The sequence below is a fragment of the Lathamus discolor genome, chromosome 2 (assembly GCF_037157495.1).
Source record: "Lathamus discolor isolate bLatDis1 chromosome 2, bLatDis1.hap1, whole genome shotgun sequence".
NCBI classification, from domain to species: domain Eukaryota; kingdom Metazoa; phylum Chordata; class Aves; order Psittaciformes; family Psittacidae; genus Lathamus; species Lathamus discolor.
In genome coordinates this window covers 98,602,729-98,622,943 of record NC_088885.1, presented here as the reverse complement: position 1 = coordinate 98,622,943, position 20,215 = coordinate 98,602,729, and the positions used below count along the sequence as shown (strand labels likewise).

At 43.3% G+C, this 20,215-nt stretch overlaps 1 long non-coding RNA gene across 1 annotated transcript; it reads right to left on the bottom strand.

Moving 5' to 3' along the window:
• Positions 1 to 3,232: 3,232 nt before the first annotated feature.
• On the bottom strand, positions 3,233 to 20,126 carry LOC136008496 (uncharacterized). Its single transcript, XR_010610104.1, has 3 exons — positions 20,004 to 20,126; positions 19,584 to 19,718; positions 3,233 to 3,694 (listed from the first exon to the last, which is right to left on the bottom strand). It is a non-coding gene; the product is annotated as an uncharacterized LOC136008496 (long non-coding RNA).
• Between the last annotated feature and the right edge of the window lie 89 nt (positions 20,127 to 20,215).

Genomic DNA, 20,215 nt, shown 5'->3' with positions numbered 1-20,215 from the left:
CAAGAGCTCCAGTCCCCGGGGTTGGGAGACCACACGATGGACTCCCGTGCTTCGGGCAGTAAGGCTCAGCGGTAGCCTAGCTAGCCACGGGCACGCCTTTAGGGCCAAGCAGAGAGCACATCCAGTGGCAGAGGATCCCCGAGCCATCTTCACAGTACGAGTTCGGGTCGCACCTCCGTGCTCCTTCCCCCCCGCCACTGTCACGCCGCGTGTCATCGCCCTCGTGCCCCACGTGACGCCGGGCGGACAAGGGCTGGGATGGAGTTGCACAACAGCAGGTCTGTGAGGCAAGGGGTGGGGGTAGTAGCGTTATCACCGCGGCGAGCGCCCGCTCCGCGAATCTAGTCGTTCTGTCCTCTGCCGGTGCTCAGCGGGGAGGGAATGCTTAAGCGTATTTCCACCTTAAACGTTGTGATTTGTATTGGTAAACACAGCTTTTAAGTCTGGTAGCAGCACGGTTCAGTTCTTTTCAGCCCATCGTAAGTGTGTGAAGTAAACTAAAGAATGTAAATCAGCGTTTACTAAAAGTTTACATGGCGATGGCCTGGCTCCAGTACTGACCTCGCATGTTCTTAAGGTCCTTTCCAACCCTAACTATTCTATGATTCTGTATGTAATATGCTTACAACAGGCTGTGTTCCTCTGTGGTGGTGGTTGCAGTGCTTCCAAGGAGGTGGGCTAATTGTTGTAAAGCAATACTCTTATTCCAGAGACCCAAACCTAATCCTCGGAGGAAAGTAAAAAGAGAAAAGTGCAAAAAGTAAGCAGGTTTATCTCTGTACTATGAGGAAAGGCTTGTTCCACCCTCCCTGCAATGGGAGTGCAGTGAGGACAAACCTCACTTTTACCCGGGGTCTTTCCCAGGGTGAGAAGGAAGAATTACTATCTTCAGCACTGGGCACAGGCGTTTGGTGCCCACCCCTTCTTGTATCCCCGCTGGGAAAGTCTCACCACCCAAAATAACCCAGACTCCATAGGTTTCAGTCTTTTTCCCCTCCCTTTTACTTGCCCTGCTACTTTCCCTTGTTCTCTCCTGAGAACTATTTCCCTCTAGTATTCCTTTCCTTTACACACTTTCCCTTGGACACCTTTCTGTTGGATTTTCCTTCTGCCTTCCTTGCGAGCAGCTGCCATGTTGTAGCCCTTAGGCCTTGTTGTCCTCACACAGCATGAGTCAGGCCCTCTGATGCAAACACTCCATCTCGCCTTCCCCTTCACAGGCGTTACCCAGGAGCTCCTCTCTTGTTTGAACAGGAACAGAGCAGAAAGGGAGTAATTTTTACCCACTTACAGGCTGTTGTTCACTCCTAGTGGCAGTGCCTGTTGGAAATGACCCTTTGTTTGGAGGTAAAAAACAAAACCTCTACACAGGAATACTCTACTGGTGGGACTATTTAAAAATACCATCCTTTTTAAACTATATTATCAGTCTGGCCTTAATGAGAGCTGTGCTTAGATACCCTTTTTTTTCCAGTCATAGCGCTTTTGTTTGCCGTGCTGCCCCACACGGCATTTTGTGCTGCAGTCTTGTGCCTGCTGCTATTTTAAGCCGTGACTCACACTTGGCCTGTGACCCTCTTTGTGCTGGCACCGCCGATGCAAGGACGGGCGGGTGCAGCAGCACTGCAGGACACAGGGATTACCCGGCACAGAAGACCCTCTGAGAGAACTGGCGCCTTTCCTGCCTGCAGAGGAGAAGGGAAGGAGTTTTCTTCCAGCCCAGTAACTCCAGCTGCCCTCTCGAGTGAAGGGATGTGGCTGCAGCTACTGCTCTTTGTCACAAGGCATTGGGCAGCTGCCCAGCCCCGGGTTGAGGAATACAGCCAAAAATATCTGTCAGATGTAGTGCTGGCACTACAGTTTTTCTTCTGGAGGACTTTCTAGAAGAGCTATGAAGACTAGACGTACTTAGAGGAAATATATATATATACACACAGATACATGCAGAGGAAACAGGAGATCGAGTACATAGTATTACCTGTTAAGCAGCTGCCAGCTGTCTCCTGCAAACCCTGGCTGCTCGAATCTTTCCACAACATTTCAGGAGAAGGGGAATTGAAATCACTCCGGGTTCCTTGTGTATAGATTGCTGCTTCTCCTTATATAGGAGAACCAAACACAGAGAAGACTTTTTTTTCCTTTCACTCATGGGCTAGTAAAGATATCCTGACAGTGGTTACACGAATGAGTACATCAACCAACCGAAGTATGTTTATTATACATATATGTGCAGAAATGTCTGCACTATTAAAGCCATGAGTAGTAGCTGAGTCCCTACATTTATAGTTTGCTGCTTTTCCTCCATCATGCACAATGATGAAGCTCATACAGTAGGAAAATACCAGCATCTTGGTTAAAATACGTATTTTTAAGAAACATCACTGAATGGAGAGTTAAGAATTATCAAATATTTATATACAACTGACACATAATTCTCTTGAGCCAATAATTGTATAGCATTGTTATGCTTCTTACTGGTTATGCAATGTTGTACCATTTGTAAGAGAGGCTTTGTGACTGAAAGCTGGTGTGTGTCTCTGCAGCAGAGAAGGTAGACACTGTTCAGCTGTCATCCTGAAAAAACAGGATCAGGCACCATGGGCAGTAAATCGTGTGGAGGTAGGAGAGACCTGGCCACAAAATTACATTCCCTGGCAGAGAAGGTGTCTGAGTAATGTAGTTTTGAGAAGTGCTGTGAATTTGGAATATCTGGTTGCTTGTATATTTTTATATTTTCTGCTCTGAAAAACGTCACTTTTCACCATTTTATTGTTTCCATGCTGTTTTCAGTGAAACCAGGCACTGTTGTTTTCTTCACATTGCAGTTGCATAATAACTTGTGGAGTTTTCTCCTGTAAGTTTAAAAAGGATTGGTAACTTTATAGAAAGACCTTGTTGTCTTTTTTCCCCCAAATTATGTGATTTCACAGTCTAATTCCTGTTTTCATAATTAAATGTTTACTCATAAGCACATGGGCAGAATTGTATGCTAATGCCTCTGTTCTTAATTTCCAGCTCAATAATTAATTAAAAGCTAACAATTTCTAGTTAATAATTAGTTTGTAACAGATTGTACCAAATTGATGTATATGTTATAGATATAGTTAGGAAGAGATGAGCAGGATTCTGTTATCTTTCTGGTTATGCTTTCCATACATACTGTACTGGCTGTGTATGTTAGAAGTAGTATCAGCCCTGAAGCTACTTGCTTTGAAAACAGAACTACGATTAATTCGGTGCCAAATTTTAATGCATGAGACAAAAGTAAATTAGTATTCTTTATAAATTCAAACACCACAAATTAGATGGCAATTAAAACTCTTTGATAGACTTTGGAATATAGGATGATTCACTGTTTTCTGCCTTTAGAGAAAACATTTGTTTCTAAGATGTAACAGGAGTGCTGTAGTGCACAGAAGTGGCAATGTTTAGTGCATAAAACATTCCTTATATCATGCTGTGGATGACTGTATATCTGCTGCACAGCTACTGATACATAATTAAGCTTCATTCATCACTTCCTTATGCCCTGCCTTCTAGTCGTAGGGCTGTGGTCACAAAAGCGGCCGTATGTTGTTGGGCACGTGAGGTATTGATTCTAAACTTCTATCTACTGTCGTTGGGTTTATTTCATCTAAATTAGTATAATCATTCCTTTGGACAGAGTTTCATGCAGCCTTCCGTCCTGGTTAACCTACGGAAAAGAAGACAAATCATGAACTTGTCAGTAACACACGGAACACTCCTCTATACGATGTAATACCCCAGAAACAACGCTGAGGGACTGGAAGCGTTAGGCACTGTGATGCCACGCTGCCACCTGCTGTCACCCAGCAAATTGCGGGGAGCCCTTTTATCCCTCAAGTAAATAGCCATTTAATTGGGCAGAAAGGCCAAAAAAACAACAGCAAGAGATCCGAGAGCCACAATTGCTATTATTGATTCAGCGATCTCGGGGCTTCCTTTCCTGCAGCCCTCTGCAGGGCTTGCACCCAGAGGAGGACTGAGACACACATAAATGTCACCATTCTATGATTTATGTGCTTTAGAGGCACAACGCTGCAGTGACTCCCTTGGCTCTTTCCACAGTAGTTTTCTGCATCTAAAATAGTTCCAGTAGTAGTTTATGTTAAATACAAGAAAAAATTTATGATATTTACTTAATAGTGTCATTTATGAAACACAAAATTACAATGTAGTTTACCTGCACTTAATGTAGCAGGTAGAAATAGAGTCCTTAAGCACCCTAGAACTGAATAATTATCTGTGGGTTACAGAGCCTTGACAAAAGGCCTTGACAAAAAGTACAATGTGACTGTCAAGTAGAAACACCATTTTGCCAGTACTTGATTCAGATAGCCAGGTCTCCCTGTGTAATGCTGAGGAAGTTTGCACACACCGGAAGCTAAGTAAGACTGGACCCCAGAGGTAGTAGAGACCATGTAGTACCTTCCCACCTATTACCATGTTCCCACATTCCTGGAGTCATAGAAGCAGCTAGGTTGGAAAAGACCTTGAAGATCATCAAGTCCAGTCTTTACCCCAGGACTGCCAAGTCCACCACTAAGCCATGTTGCTAAATACATGAAGAACTCCCAAGCAGCTTTTTTTCAGCTGCCATTTGCTATAAAGACTGATGACATTTATTAGTAGCAATGGAGTACAAAAGCTCTAAAAATTACACATACCGCCATGAATAATCTAACAAATTGGCTAGGGTGTATGGGAAACCTCACTGTGTTTACTTAGGCTCATCTGAAGTGCAAATAGTTCTAAGTATTCATGACAGTGGGTTTTTTTTATGAAACAAACAAGCTAAAATGCATTATATTGCACTCAGTCTGAATAAATATATATTTTCCTAGCATTGGGTTGACAGAATTTTGCATTTAAAATGGCATAACCCCTACTTAAAGTTAACCTTCAGTCATAAAACAGGAATTATTACAATAAAGTATCTGAGTTTGTAGTTATCAAGGAAATTGTATTGGCTGTGATTTTCAAAGTGGAAATTAAGTGTGTGCAGTTCTGGTGTCCTCAACATAAAAAGGAGAGGGAACTGCTGGAACAAGTCCAAAGGAGGGCCCCGAGGATGATCAGGGGCTGGAGCAGCTCCCATATGAAGACAGGCTGAGGAAGTTGGGGCTGTTCAGCTTGGAGAAGAGAAGGCTGCGTGGAGACCTCACAGCAGCCTTCCAGTATCTGAAGGGGGCTTATAAGGATGCTTATAAGGGACTTTAGTGATAGGACAAGGGGTAATGGGTTAAAACTTAAACAGGGGAAGTTTAGATTGGATATAAGGAGGAAGTTCTTTACTGTAAGGGTGGTGAGGCACTGGAATGGGTTGCCCAGGGAAGTTGTGAATGCGCCATCCCTGGCAGTGTTTGAGGGCAGGTTGCAGAGCCTTGGGTGACATTTTTGAGAGCGAGGCGTCCCTGCCCACAGTAAGGGGTTGGAACTTGATGATCTTAAGGTCCTTTCCAACCCTAACTATTCTATGATTCCTTTTTGTGAGATTTTTGTATAATAATACTAGTTTCCCCCCCCCCCCCAAACAAAACAAAACAATAGGAGGTTCTTTAGACAACTCTAGAAGTTACTTTCTAAAGGATATTGTGGGCAATGAAAGTTTAATGGGTCAGTGGGAAACTGAACAAATTTATGCAAGAGAGATTAGCTTTATTTCCTTATCCTTGTTCACAGATTTCCTAATTCATCCTTATTTATATTCTGCCCTTCTTTCTTTCATCAGACCATCACATTGCCCTTAAGACATGCTCCTAAGTACTATACAGTTTCTTCACAAACAGAATGACAGAGTGGCATGCTAAATAGATGATCCCAGTTCCTAATAGCTCCATCAAGTTACTTGGAAAAAGTGTTTGGTAGCTGCTCTAAACTAGCTACAAGACCTTCACTGCGAGGAATGTGTCCTTAACTGTGCAACCATTTACTCACAAGTCAGCAGAAGATTCTATTATCATAAATAAAAGATAAAACCGCAAATATTTGCAAGAACATAATCATAAAGTGGCTTCTAACAACCTTAACAACATACCTTATGCATAATTAATGGCGACTTGTAGCCTATATCATATGCAAAATTATTGTTTATCAGTTGCTGTGGCTTACCCATGTTAATTTTCTCCCTTTTGCAAATTGTACTGTATTTAGATAGGAGTGATGACAATGAAATGGATACATGGTTCAATTTGGTTTGGTACAATATCTTTATAAAATACAGTGATTTGGGGGAGTGTCAAAGCAGTCAGACAGACTTTGCATCTGTTTTCAAGCTACAAGATTTTGAATATGGAACCAATAGACCTTCTATGCAACCTTTCAATAGCTAAGATGAGCACCAGGCAGTGCTTGTATGTTTCATTTCCTACAGCTTTACTCAGTCCAGGTGACTCCAGCCTTGTTACCTAAAGTTTGGTGCAAAAGAAATACTCTCTAAGACTCGTTTTGGAGTTTTAGAAAGCAGGTATTCTTTATTCAGTGCTGGGAACACATGGGATTGCTCCACCTAGCGTGTCCACTGAGCATACAAAATTCATTCCTTTCATTGTACAAAATATGCATATACAACACATTTCTTGGAAAGAGGCAGTCTCTCCCAAGAACTAATTAAAATATTTACATTCACATTCTGCATGTACCATTAATTAAGTCTGGGGTCCTTTGAGGGGCTCTGGTGGCCTTTTAGGGTATGTACACTGTGTCCTTCAGTTAAACTCTGATGATGAGCATGTGCTGTTCAGACATGTTGCATAACTCGTCAAGGTAGTTGCTTGCAGACTACCAGTCTGAATTGGTTACAGTTCCTTCTGTGGAAACCAGGTTCTTCTGATCTTTCCTGTTTTGTCCTTCAGAATGTTGACTTGTCATTGTTTATTGCAGATGTTTCGAAACAAGACCTTGCCTCCAGGTTGATTATTTATAGAAGCTACATTCTCAGAATCAAGTATTTTACACATAATTCAAGGGAGCCAGTCTGCCCTTTTCTCATGAGATTTTTGATGGATCGTCATCAGAGACCCTCATACTAAACCTTTGTACCTAATTTTAAAACATATTTAATTATAACGACTACAACATTGTATCACCATACAGGCAAGGATACAAATTAGGATAATCAAGATTATTCCAATAAAAAAAATTTTTAACCAGGACAAGTTTGGCAGGCAAGAGGTAAGTTTATCCCGTATTTCTTGGAATCCCCAAGAAGTGTAATCTGTGGTAACGTTATGTAAAATTTTCGTGCGATCCCAGATCTCTTCAAAATCCATAGTAATTCTGCCACTTTGATCAATATACATGCAACAGCTGTATTTATGATTGTACAGTCACTGCCTTGTGAAGCCATTAACAAATTAAGGGCCATCCTGTGTTGGATCACTACTTTTGACAGGCTATATACTTCAATCTGCAAAGCCTATATGGTACAAATGTGTTGGAGTCGCGGAAGACAAGCCTCATGCTCTCATGGTCAGCAAGTCTCATTTATTTAGCAAGATACAACCATTTTTATAGCCTGCAGTGTCAGATACATTTTCTGTTAAGATACAGCAAAATCATTGGTTAGTCCGTGCTGACGCAGGGGTCTCTAGGCAACCGTGACCACTTCTTGTTTCAACATGTTTCGACATGTCCCAGCTTGCTCAAGCATTACCCTTGCGCTATCTCAGCAAGATGTACATCCTGTTCCTTAAGCAACTCAGGGTGAACATTAATCACAAGATTACCGTGCTCTTGAGGCCTATACTTCCACCAGCTGCACGGTATCATGCCCTCTGTTACTTAGCCATTCCGTTGTTAAGCTCTCTACACAAATGGTTTTATTTTCAATGTTTTCTATTACTGTTGAAATGTTTACTATGGTTTTCTATAATTCACTTACCCCAGGCTATGGGAAGAACCATCTCATAAAACCATGAAACCCATAGGGTCTGTCAGCTGTAGCACTATGAGCCCCTTTTTTACTCAATCATATGGTGTATGCAAATCCCAAGAAATTCCCAATATTTTACTTATTTGTTGAACTTCTGCTATAAAATGCGAGCCCCTATCTGACGACATTCCCAAAGTAATTTCAAATAATGGAATAATTTCTTTTAATAGCATTTTAGCATTTCTCTCACTCTTTTAGTGTGCATGCGAAGGCTTCTGGCCAGCCAATAAATGTGTCTATTAGAAGAAGCAGATATTTCCATCCCCCTTTTCTTGGCAGTTCAGTAAAATCTATTTTCCAAAACTCTCTGGGTAAATTATCTTATTTATTGGTCCCTAATAACATTTATTGGTCCCTAATAACATTTTATTCTGAGTGTTAGGATTATTTTTACTACAAATTTCATCTCTCTCTGTAACAGATCTCACAACTTCTATTGTATTTCAGCTAATAACAGTTTTCCGTAGGTGTTTCAATCAATTTTTAAATTCCCAATGTACTCTAACGTGTTCCTCTTTCATGATTTTTCTCATCAGAAAGTAAGGTATTACTATTTGTCCATTAGGGGTCACCACCTATCCCTTTTCCTGGTTTTGTGCTAGTGAAGTGTCAATTAGTTTTTTGTTTTGCAGGTCATGTTTAGAGTTTTCAGTTAAAATAAGTCTAATACATGGCAAAAGCAAAACTGCTAATAATATTACAACCACTACCATAACAATTTTCTCTATTAGGGTAATAAGCCAGGGAGATAGTCCGAAAGATGCTAACCAATTCGTAAAAGGATCACTTGTTTCTTGTAACTTTCGCATATTGTCTCTCAATTGTGCTAATTGTTTGTGAATGGAGTTAGAATGGTCCGAAAGATTCATGCAGCACATACCTTCAAACTCATCACACCCATGACCTTGTGCGAGGAGTAAAAAATCTATGGCGGCTCGATTTTGGAGAACTGCATGCCGGACTCCTTCTAAGTCCATGGCTAGATTTGACAAGATATTTGTTGTGATGTTTATTTGTTTTCCTGTCCAACAAGCTAATTTTCTTAATTGAGTGAGAGCTTGAGCGGATGCTACACCAGGAGCAAAAATGCTGGCTAAAATAACTTCGGGAGGATCCCAGAGCGTAACAGTATCAGAGCACTCTGAGTCTAATTGTGTGGTTGTTCTTTTACGGCGTGTATGGGTATTGTTGGCCTTAAGAACTGTCATGATATCGGGTGCAAACATTGTTAAATGGCCTATATAGCAGGGTCCTCCTACCGGGCTTCTAGGGATTCCCTGCCATGCCCTATCACCACAGATCAAAAAATATCCATTAGGTAAATAGCCTGTACGGGACGTTATAACAGTTTTGTGTGTGGTGTCTTGGCAATAAGCAGTCTCATTATAGGGCCTATATGAGGAAACATTTACTGGGTTATCTTGAGACCTATGAGAGTCAAACTGAAAACAGTATTGTGCAGGTGCAGAGCCGAGCAGGTTAAACTCTTGGATTTCAGAAACATTTTTAGCACAAGTTTTGGTAACACAACTAACAAAGGAGCTACTGAGGTTAAAGGTAAGATTGGCTGGAACTCCTACTAAACAGGTTCTAAAGGGATCAGAAGCTTTAGCAAGAGCAAGGCATAAACTACTCTGGTTAACTTTTTCAGCCCAAGTGACCCACATGTTTTTTCGTTCTTCTATTTTGTTTAGAGTGTCCCAAGTTCCTGTGTTGAGGCCGAAAACGGCGACAAGTACGATCCCAATCTTCAGGTTTAACTTGCCACAGAAGCGGAATACCCACATCTTTGCCGCACTTAATCTCTAGAGACACTGTGGCTAGTGCAGTTTGAATCTGGGAGAGAATCTCCTGAACCCTATATTTCAAGTATCGTTATTCCAGATCTTCCCGGTTCTCAACTAATGGATACGTTAATGGGGGATTTGCGGGAGGAGTTATACCTGCTTCCGCCAACAGTGCTCTATAAGGATTGTTATTACGATGGGGATTCCAGGTACAGTTTACGCAAGCACCATGTGCCTGTGATTGGCTTTGGGACACCCAAACTTTTTGATGACAACCTCCACACTTAATTTTGATCCAAGCCTTATGATGATCTTGTAAACACGCTAAACAATAAAGAGTAGGAGACAGAATCCGATCAAATATTCTAAAAAGCTCCCGAAACAAATGGAGTTCTGCCTCTTCTTGAGTCGAATAGGATAAGCGAATTCCAAAACGGCTTTCAAGTGGTTCCAGCAACGGGCGTAGGATCAGCTGCAGACGATGACGACGACGGAGTTCTGGGCTGTTCATTCGTTTGAGCAGCTCGAGTCCAGCGAGCAGGGATCCACTTGGGTCCTGTTGGGGCAGAAACACAAACATAGCCCCTCCCCCAATAAAGTACTTGTGCTGGAGGCTGCCATAAACCTGTTGTTGGATCTTTATATCGTACATAAATAGGCGGTATAGGGGTTGGTTCCTTTTGAAAATGCTTAATAACTGGGGGTAATTTTTCTTCCCCAAAGATACAGAGATGATTTAACACAAATAAAGCTCGTAATAGCTTTTCCGAGGGGGTTGTAAGATCTGAATATTTAGTAACATATGTCTTGAGAGTGTTGTTTGCCCCTTCTATCACTGCTTGGCCAGTTGGGTTATGGGGGATACCCTTAATATGTTTAATTCCCCAAAATAGCATATATTTTCGTATGCGTTCACTGATATATGCTGGGCCATTGTCTGTTTTAATTTCTTTAGGAACTCCCATTATAGCTATACAGCTATTCAAATGTTTTTCTACTTGTGCTGCCTTTTCGCCTGTTTGAGCAGTTGCCCAAATGTAATGACTATACGTATCAATAGTGACATGAACATATTTTAGCTTTCCAAAATGGGGTATATGAGTAACATCCATTTGCCATATTTGATTTGAATCTAATCCTTTGGGGTTAACTCCCATACTTAAGCCTACTCCCCCTTGAGGATAGCTACAGACAGAACACGTTTTAATGATAGCACGAGCCTCCTGTATGGGGATATCAAATTCTTTGGCTAATCCTTTAGCATTTTGATGAAAAATATTATGACTTTCCCTGGCAGCAATACTGCAGGGGATAATTGCTGGTTGTTGTATAGCTACCAGCTTATCGGCCCTCATATTTCCTTCCCCTAATCCCGTTTCCCACTTGTGACTTCTGATATGAAATACTGCATAGGGACAAGTTCTTGCGCGTATCACTCGTTTAAGGGACAAAAAGAGTTCTCCGAGTCTAGGATTAGTAACATCCTTAATGGCAGCGTCTTCGATACGAGAGGCAACCGTCACCACGTATAGGGAATCAGAGATCACATTAAGGGGCTGTTGAAATGTGTGAAGGGCCCAAATGACAGCCAAGAGTTCAAGAGTTTGAAGATTGTCCTCAGGTGTGGCTTCGAGAATATGATGACACCAAGTATTTCCTTGCTTCCATATAGCTGCTGCCCTTCGGGATCTTTTTCCTGCGTCAGTAAAAACTGTAACGGCTTCCGGAATGGGTAACTCGCTTCTGAGGGGTTTGACAATCCATTGCCAGTGACCAAGCCATGTTAAAGTGTTGGGTTTAATTTTGGACGTAAGTACTTTACAAGGGGCATTCAATAAGGCAAGAGCTAGGTCATTATCATTTAGGAGAAACCAATCTAAATCAGAACGGTCCATGGGTAAATAAATAGTTTCGGGCTCTTTTCCACTGATTTCAATAGTCCGTAGTCGGCCTTTATGTATCAGGGCAGCTAGTCGTTCCAATTTCTTAGTAATTGATTTTCGCTGTTGTAGTTGTGGGGTTAACCATTCAATAACTAAAGTTTCCTGAGTCTTATCCCCCGATTTTAGCTGAACAATCGCTGCTAGGAGATGATCTTCCGAGTTCCATACAGCTAGATCTAATGGGAGGACAGGATCACGACGAGAGACAAAACCAGTTATAACACAATGCATAATTTCTTGAAAGGCTTGTAACTGTACTGTGGACAGTGTGACGGGTGTAGCCGGGTCAGTGCCTTTGAGTAGTGGACATAAAACGTCGAGGAGGTCATTAGGGATACCTGTCACTGGTTTGAGCCATTGTAGATCACCCATCAGTTTCTGAGCTTCATGAAGATTGGTTGGAATGTTAGTGGCCAATAATTTTTGTGGACGTATGACTCTATCAGTAATAATCCATCCTAAATATTTCCAAGGAGCGGTAAGCTGGAGTTTCTCTTCAGATACTTTCAAGCCTTGGCGGTGTAATAAAGTTGTAATCATTTGGAGTTGCTCAAGAGAAAAGGGGCGTTCCTGAGCAAAAAGTAAATCGTCCATATAATGATAAATGATGACTTTAGGTAGGTTTCTCCGTATTGGTTGTAAAGCAGTGTCCACAAATAATTGGCAAAGGGTAGGGGAGTTTCGCATGCCTTGTGGGAGAACCTTCCACTCAAACCGTTTATCAGGTTCTCCTCTGTTTTGAGCTGGTAGAGTAAATGCAAAGCGTTTTGTGTCCTGAGGATGTAAGGGAATAGTAAAAAAGCAGTCCTTTAAGTCAATAACTAAAAGAGACCAGTCTTGTGGTATCATGGCTGGGTTCAGGAGACCCGGTTGTAAAGCTCCCATGGGTTCCATTTGAGAATTGATTGCGCGTAGGTCATGTAATAAACGATAGGATCCAGATTTTTTCCTTATCACAAAAATGGGGGTATTCCATGGGCTAACAGATGGCGTCAAGTGGCCGAGTTGTAACTGTTCCGCCACTAATTGGTGTGCCTGTAAGAGGCTTTCCCCCTTCAATGGCCATTGCTTAACGACCACGGGTGTATTAGTGGTCCATGTGAGGGGTATGGGGAAAGCCCAATCAATGGCCGTTATGCTAAAGGGGAGTCCGTGAGTTTGAATCCCAATTGTGCTAACACATCACGGCCCAAAATGCAGTCAACTTCATCAGGGAGTAGAGTAAGAGAGAAGGGGGCAGAGGCCTGTTTCCCTTCCAAAAGAACGGTTAGTACTGGTGTTTGCCGTGCAAGCCGAACCCCTCCTATCCCCGTTATTGCATTATTAACTGAAATTGTAGGCCACGACTCAGGGTATAATTTAGAGTCTATAATGCAGGAATCAGCACCTGTATCAAGGAGAGCTTTTGTCAGGGACAGGATATGGCCTTGCCATAGAATTTTACAACAACGTCTTGGTCTTTCAAAAAGATTAAGGCTTAACATAGTAATTTTTCCTGTAGATCCTAATTGCCCTTGTCGTTGAGGTAAATCGCGTGGTGGAACTTGTATGGCAGGGAAGAGGGGAATAAATTGAGCGATCTTCTCTCCTTTCGGAACAGTCAATGGAGGGAAATTGGTGCGAGCAAGAATAAAAATTTCTCCAGTGGAATCAGGATCTATCACACCGGGGTCAATGTGGAGGCCGTGTAAGGTGGCTGAAGAACGGCCCAATATTATACCTCCTACCGGCTGATTATTAATCAAAATGGGACTTTGAATGCCTGTAGGGACGGCGTGGGTATCTGTGTTATAAAAGGTAACATCTACAGCTGTTGCCAGGTCATATCCGAGGCTACCGCTTGTTGCAGGGACGAGGTTGTTGTAGGTTGGGCGGCTATTTGTGTCTTGGCGCGGCTCATCCTCGCGCTGGCTGGGAAGTTTCCCTGGTTTTGTCGTCTACGGCAGGCATTGGTATTATGAGTGGATGACTGACACGGTCCGCACCAAACACCAGGGGCCTGACAGTCGCGACGAATGTGGCCTAATTTGCCGCATCGAAAACACTTCATTCGGGTGGCTGGGGCTGCTGGACGAGTCTGCGCAACTGCCGCCTGAAGAGGTGCAAGGGCTGCCAAAACTTGGCTTTGAACTTTAGATTGGGTGTTAAGGCCTTCACCAATTTTGTTAAGGGCTTCCACTACAAAAATCTGACTGCTCGAGGGGAGAGTATTTGCTTTATCTAAGAGGTCTTGAATTACCCAGTTGCCAGGAGCAGTAGCGATAAGGGAGCGTGTGACTTGATTACCATTTTGTATAATACACTGTTTTAGGAGGGCATCCTGCATGTGCTCCGCAACACCAGCTTTAGAAAGGGCTTGCATCAATTTGTCAACAAATGACCCAAGGGGTTCCTCTCGGCCTTGTTTAATGTTCATATACATAGGGGGCCCCCCCGGCTCCCGGATTTTGTCCACTGCCCTTTTTGCCACCCGCATAACTTCTCTTAGTTTTTCTGCTCCTATACCAGCCTGGGCATCTGTGCGAGTATAATCACCGTTTCCTAGTAATTCATTCATTGTAATTCCAAAAAGGGGATCTCCTTGGCCACGAGGTAATGCTACTGAAGCAGCAGCTTCTTCCCCCCATCTCGCATCAAATGTAAGTTTTTGGTGAGGGGTATAAATTAAACGAGCGATACCCTTGATGTCTACAGGCAGGAGAATCATTGAATTAAATAAGTAATCAAGCATCTGCTTGGCCGGTTCACTGGTAACCCCAAATTGAGCAACTGTGGCTCGAAGTTGTGCCAATAACTTCCAATCAATTTGAGTGATATCTGCCCTATAACCGCCGCCTGGTCATGGGTGAAAAATAACAGGAAAGGCCATAGAAGTAGCAACATGGTCTTGTGCCGCGTCGGCAAGGACCCTATCTCCGTTTTCGACTCCGTGGCGTGCCAGAGCAGCCCAAACTTCCCGTCTCTGACTTGCCATAGCCTCCGCGAGGTCCGAAAGGGCTCCGGGGAACGGCTCCGTGGCATTAGGAGACGAAGGAAGGGAGTTTTGAGGAGACTCAGATGGTCCGTTTTCCAGAATAGGGGCAGACGGGGGAGATGGAAGAGGGGGAGGAGGGGGGGGGGTATCTCGACTGTCGAAATGGTTGGCGGATTAGGGGCAGAAGGATCATAGTGACGATTTTGATCTTGTGCCAAACGGGCACTTTCGGCCGCACGTTTCTCTGCCTGTACCATCAAGAGTTCGTTATGTATCAAGCGCCACAATTTGCATAATTTTTTAGCAGTTTTATCATCATCTAATGTAAGATCCCATAATCTATCGCCGTAGCGACGCCATTCCGACAATTGGTGAATAGAGTGGGGATCACTAAAAATACCGAGAGACCGAGCATGAGAAAGAAGAGCAGGGAGGTCCTTATCAAAATCTAAGCCTTTTACCCCCCGACGACGGAGGAAGGCAGTGAAAAGATCATACGCTGCTTGCCTGTCCATATTTACCGGATCCGTTGCACCCTCCAGGCGTCGGCAACGCGTAGCAGCAGAGCCCGCCGATGCAGCACTCTGGGCCAAAGCAGGAGACGAGCAGTCCACCGATGTAGCACTCCCGTTCTGCAGAAGCCGTCTTTATGGCGAGACCTGCACCCAACGCAACTCCTCCAGGCAGAAAGAAGGGTCCCTGTTCGGGCGCCAGTTGTTGGAGTCGCGGAAGACAAGCCTCATGCTCTCATGGTCAGCAAGTCTCATTTATTTAGCAAGATACAACCATTTTTATAGCCTGCAGTGTCAGATACATTTTCTGTTAAGATACAGCAAAATCATTGGTTAGTCCAATGGTCTAGACGCAGGGGTCTCTAGGCAACCGTGACCACTTCTTGTTTCAACATGTTTCGACATGTCCCAGCTTGCTCAAGCATTACCCTTGCGCTATCTCAGCAAGATGTACAACCTGTTCCTTAAGCAACTCAGGGTGAACATTAATCACAAGATTACCGTGCCCTTGAGGCCTATACTTCCACCAGCTGCACGGTATCATGCCCTCTGTTACTTAGCCATTCCGTTGTTAAGCTCTCTACACAAATGGTTTTATTTTCAATGTTTTCTATTACTGTTGAAATGTTTACTATGGTTTTCTATAATTCACTTACCCCAGGCTATGGGAAGAACCATCTCATAAAACCATGAAACCCATAGGGTCTGTCAGCTGTAGCACTATGAGCCCCTTTTTTACTCAATCATATGGTGTATGCAAATCCCAAGAAATTCCCAATATTTTACTTATTTGTTGAACTTTGTACTGTAGGTTACCCTGCTCTTGCAGGGGGGTTGGACTAGATGATCTTTTTAGGTCCCTTCCAACCCTTGGGATTCTGTGATTCTGTGATTCTGTGATTCTGCTATAAAATGCGAGCCCCTATCTGACGACATTCCCAAAGTAATTTCAAATAATGGAATAATTTCTTTTAATAGCATTTTAGCATTTCTCTCACTCTTTTAGTGTGCATGCGAAGGCTTCTGGCCAGCCAATAAATATGTCTATTAGAAGAAGCAGATATTTCCATCCCCCTTTTCTTGGCAGTTCAGTAAAATCTATTTTCCAAAACTCTCTGGGTAAATTATCTTATTTATTGGTCCCTAATAACATTTATTGGTCCCTAATAACATTTTATTCTGAGTGTTAGGATTATTTTTACTACAAATTTCATCTCTCTCTGTAACAGATCTCACAACTTCTATTGTATTTCAGCTAATAACAGTTTTCCGTAGGTGTTTCAATCAATTTTTAAATTCCCAATGTACTCTAACGTGTTCCTCTTTCATGATTTTTCTCATCAGAAAGTAAGGTATTACTATTTGTCCATTAGGGGTCACCACCTATCCCTTTTCCTGGTTTTGTGCTAGTGAAGTGTCAATTAGTTTTTTGTTTTGCAGGTCATGTTTAGAGTTTTCAGTTAAAATAAGTCTCTTTTCTGGCATTAGAGCTAACACTTCACCTTCCATTTCAATGCTTTTTTCTACAGCCACTTTTGTCGCTAAATCTGCTTATCTGTTTCCCTGTATTTGAATGGTTTTTCACAATTGATGGGCTTTACAGTGCATAATTCCTTTTCTTCTAGGAAGTCTGACACTGTCTAAATAATGTGGTCAGCATCTTTGACCTCAGTCCCTTGTGCTGAAAGTAATCCTCTTTCTTTCCATATGGCTCCATGGGCATGAACTACTCCAAAGGTCCAAATACAGACACCTTTTCCTTTGCTCAATTCCAAGGTATGGGTGACAGCTATCAGTTCTGCCTTTTGTGCTGATGTTTTCAGGAGAAGGGCCTTCACCTGTTCCATCCTTAGCAGCGATCACTGCATAGCCCAACATATGCTTCCCTTCTCACATAAAAATACTACCATCTGTATACAGAATCACAGAATGGTTTGGGTTGGAAAGGAGCTTAAGGTTATCAAGTTCCAACCCCCCTGCCATGGGCAGGGACTCCTCACACCAGATCATGTCACCCAAGGCTTTGTCCAACCTGGCCTTGAACACTTGTCAGCATTTACCACTTCTCTGGGCAACCCATTCCAGTGCCTCACCACCCTCACAGTAAAGAACTTCTTCTTTGTATCTAACCTACACTTCCCCTGTTTAAGTTTTAACCCATTACCCCTTGTCCTATCACTACAAGCCCTGATGAAGAGTCCCTTTCCAGCATCCTTGTAGGCCCCCTTCAGATACTGGAAGGCTGCTATGAGGTCTCCACACAGCCTTCTCTTCTCCAGGCTGAAAAGCCCCAAGTTTCTCAGCCTGTCTTCCTGTGGGAGGTGCTGCAGGCCTCTTACCATCCTTGTGGCCTTCCTCTGGACTTGATCCAACAGCTCCATGTCCTTATGTTATATAGTTCGTAGTCCAGTTTTCCTAATGGAACATCCTTCAAGTCCAGATGACTGGAGCAGGACAACTGGAGCAGGCTTCTTCAGTGGTCTGTAGACAGTCATGCTCAGATAACCCTTCTGTCAGCTGGGCTGACAGAAACATGGCAGGATTGACAATGGCAGTTGTTTTGAGCACATCATCCTGTTCCAACAATACTGTTTGGTATTTCAAGATGCTGCAAGGGGACAATCAATGCGCTCTTTTCTGCTCCAATACTTTAAGAACTGTATGGGGAACATATACTATAATTTTCTGTTCCAAAGTGAGCTTACAAGCCTTGTGTATTAACAGTACTGTTGCTACAACAGACTTTAAACATCCTGGCCATCCTTGGCTTACAGTGTCCAGTTGTTTGGAAAAATACGTCACAGCTCATCTTGAATTTCCCAGAAGCTGTGATAAAGCTCCCAGTGCTACTCCCTGCCTTTCATAAGTGAACAATTCAACAGCTTTAGTGGGATCAGGGAGCCCCAGAGGAGGAGCTTTCGTCAGTACTTGTTTTAATCTTCTAAAGACAGCCCTGCCTTTTTCTGTCCCTTCCAGATGGGCATCTTACAGTCGTTCTTTAGCACCTCATGTAACGGTTTAACTAAAAGCCCGTAATTTGCAATCCACAGGCGACACCATCCGACCATTCCTAGAAATGCTTGCAATTCACAGGCACTCTGTGGCGCCCGCAGGCGACAGATGGCCTCCTTTCGTTCTGTGCTTAGCTGTCTTTTGCCTTTAATAATCTCAAGGCCCAAGTAGGTTACAGTTTCTTGCACAATTTGTGCTTTTCCCTTCGATATCCTATATCTGCTGAGTCCCAGAAAATTTAACAGGCTGATAGTCAATACGGTACACTGTTCTTGAGGTTCTGCTGCTATTAGAATATCATCTACATACTGCAGCACCATCCAGTCTGTATTTTCTTATCTCAGTAATTCCAACTCCTTAGCTAGTTGGTTTCCAAATATTATATGGCTATTCTTGAACCCCTGTGGAAGGACTGTCCATGTGTATTGAGTTTTCCTCCCAGCCTCAGGGTTTTCCTGTACAAAAGCGAATAGCTCCTGACTCTCTGAATCAAGAGGTGTGCAGAAAAAGACAGCCTTCAAATCTAAAGCTGTAAACCAACCTTGCTCCCCTATAAGGGCAGTTAATAAAGTGTACAGGTTGGCTATTACAGGATGAGTATCTTGGACGATCTTATTTATTGCCCTTAAGTCTTGAACCAACCTAAGGTTCTTTCCATCTGCCTTTTTCAGTGGTACTATATTTAGATTTACATTCTTTTAACAAATTGTATCTAAGAAATCTCTGAATGATTGGAATTAACCCTATTCTAGATTATAATTTTAAAGCATACTGTTTCAACCTTATCTATATTGATCCTGGTTTAAGCTCAACTCTTACTAGTTTGGCACGTCTCAATCTCACAGGTATTTCTCCAGCCTCCACAATTGGGAGTACCGCTTCTTCTATTTCCTAAGAGATCAGTGGGAGATTTCGCAAAGTGAAAAACATATCACAATTCATCATCCCACTTTCCCTCTCTTTTCAAAACCAACATTGACTGTAACAACATATCATAATCCAATGTTCCATTCTTTGGCCATTTCTCTCCACTCATTCGTACAGCAGCCACTATGGATAGCAATATTTAATTAGACCTTGTCTCCTTGCAGTCCCTCCTTGGGGTCCTCCAATCTTTTCCCAGCGTTTCAGGAGACATCCCAAGGGAGGTTTCTTTAAGAATTCCCCCATCCTCGAAGGCTTATTACCCATTATATCACACTTACAATGCACAAGTACAAACAACAAATTTAACACGTAAGTCAATATTCAAATCGATCCAAAAGAGCTCTTTGGTGGTACTCTAGCCCACAGTTACCAAACCTAGTGCACAAGAAACCCAAAATACCCAACTGCTGTGTAGGATAAATCCTCACGGCTTAGGTGGATGGGAATTTCCATAAACAATACTTTTGTACTCACCAGGGGTCTTACTTCAAGCTCTCAGGAATCAGGGTTCTTCCCAAGGAAGTCCTCGGTACCAGCTGGACGTTCTACAGTCTCAGGGTCCGTAGGGGTCTAGAAGCACTTGTCCCAGCTGGGTCGCCGAAATATTACCTAAAATTCGGCGCAAAAGTACTCTGTAAGACTCGTTTTGGAGTTTGACACGGTACATGGAGCAATCCCCCGTTACCCCAGCGCTAAATCAGAACGCCTGTTTTCTAAAACCTCAATACGAGTCTTAGAGAGTATTTCTTTCTCGTCGAGTATGAGGTAACACCTATGCGCAGACTGCACCAGACAGCTCTGTGCCGCTCCCCAAGGCACTGGCGGGGCCAGGATGTGCGGTTCACAGCTGAAGTGTCTCATGCCCCAGTACTCTACTCCGAGCGTCCCTCTCACCTTCCTAAAGGTGAGGCTCTCTCCTCGGACCGCCTCCATCCATGCTCCTGCTTATCCCACCCGCCTCAGGACCCCTCCAACCGCCCGCTTGCCGCCCCCCTTCCTCCCGCCAGTGGCTCGCGGGGCGTGGCTCCGCCGGCTGGATGGCAGAGCGCGGCCCACGATTGGCTCGGAGAGCGGCGTCTGATCACGTGGCTGTGCCCCCCCCTCTC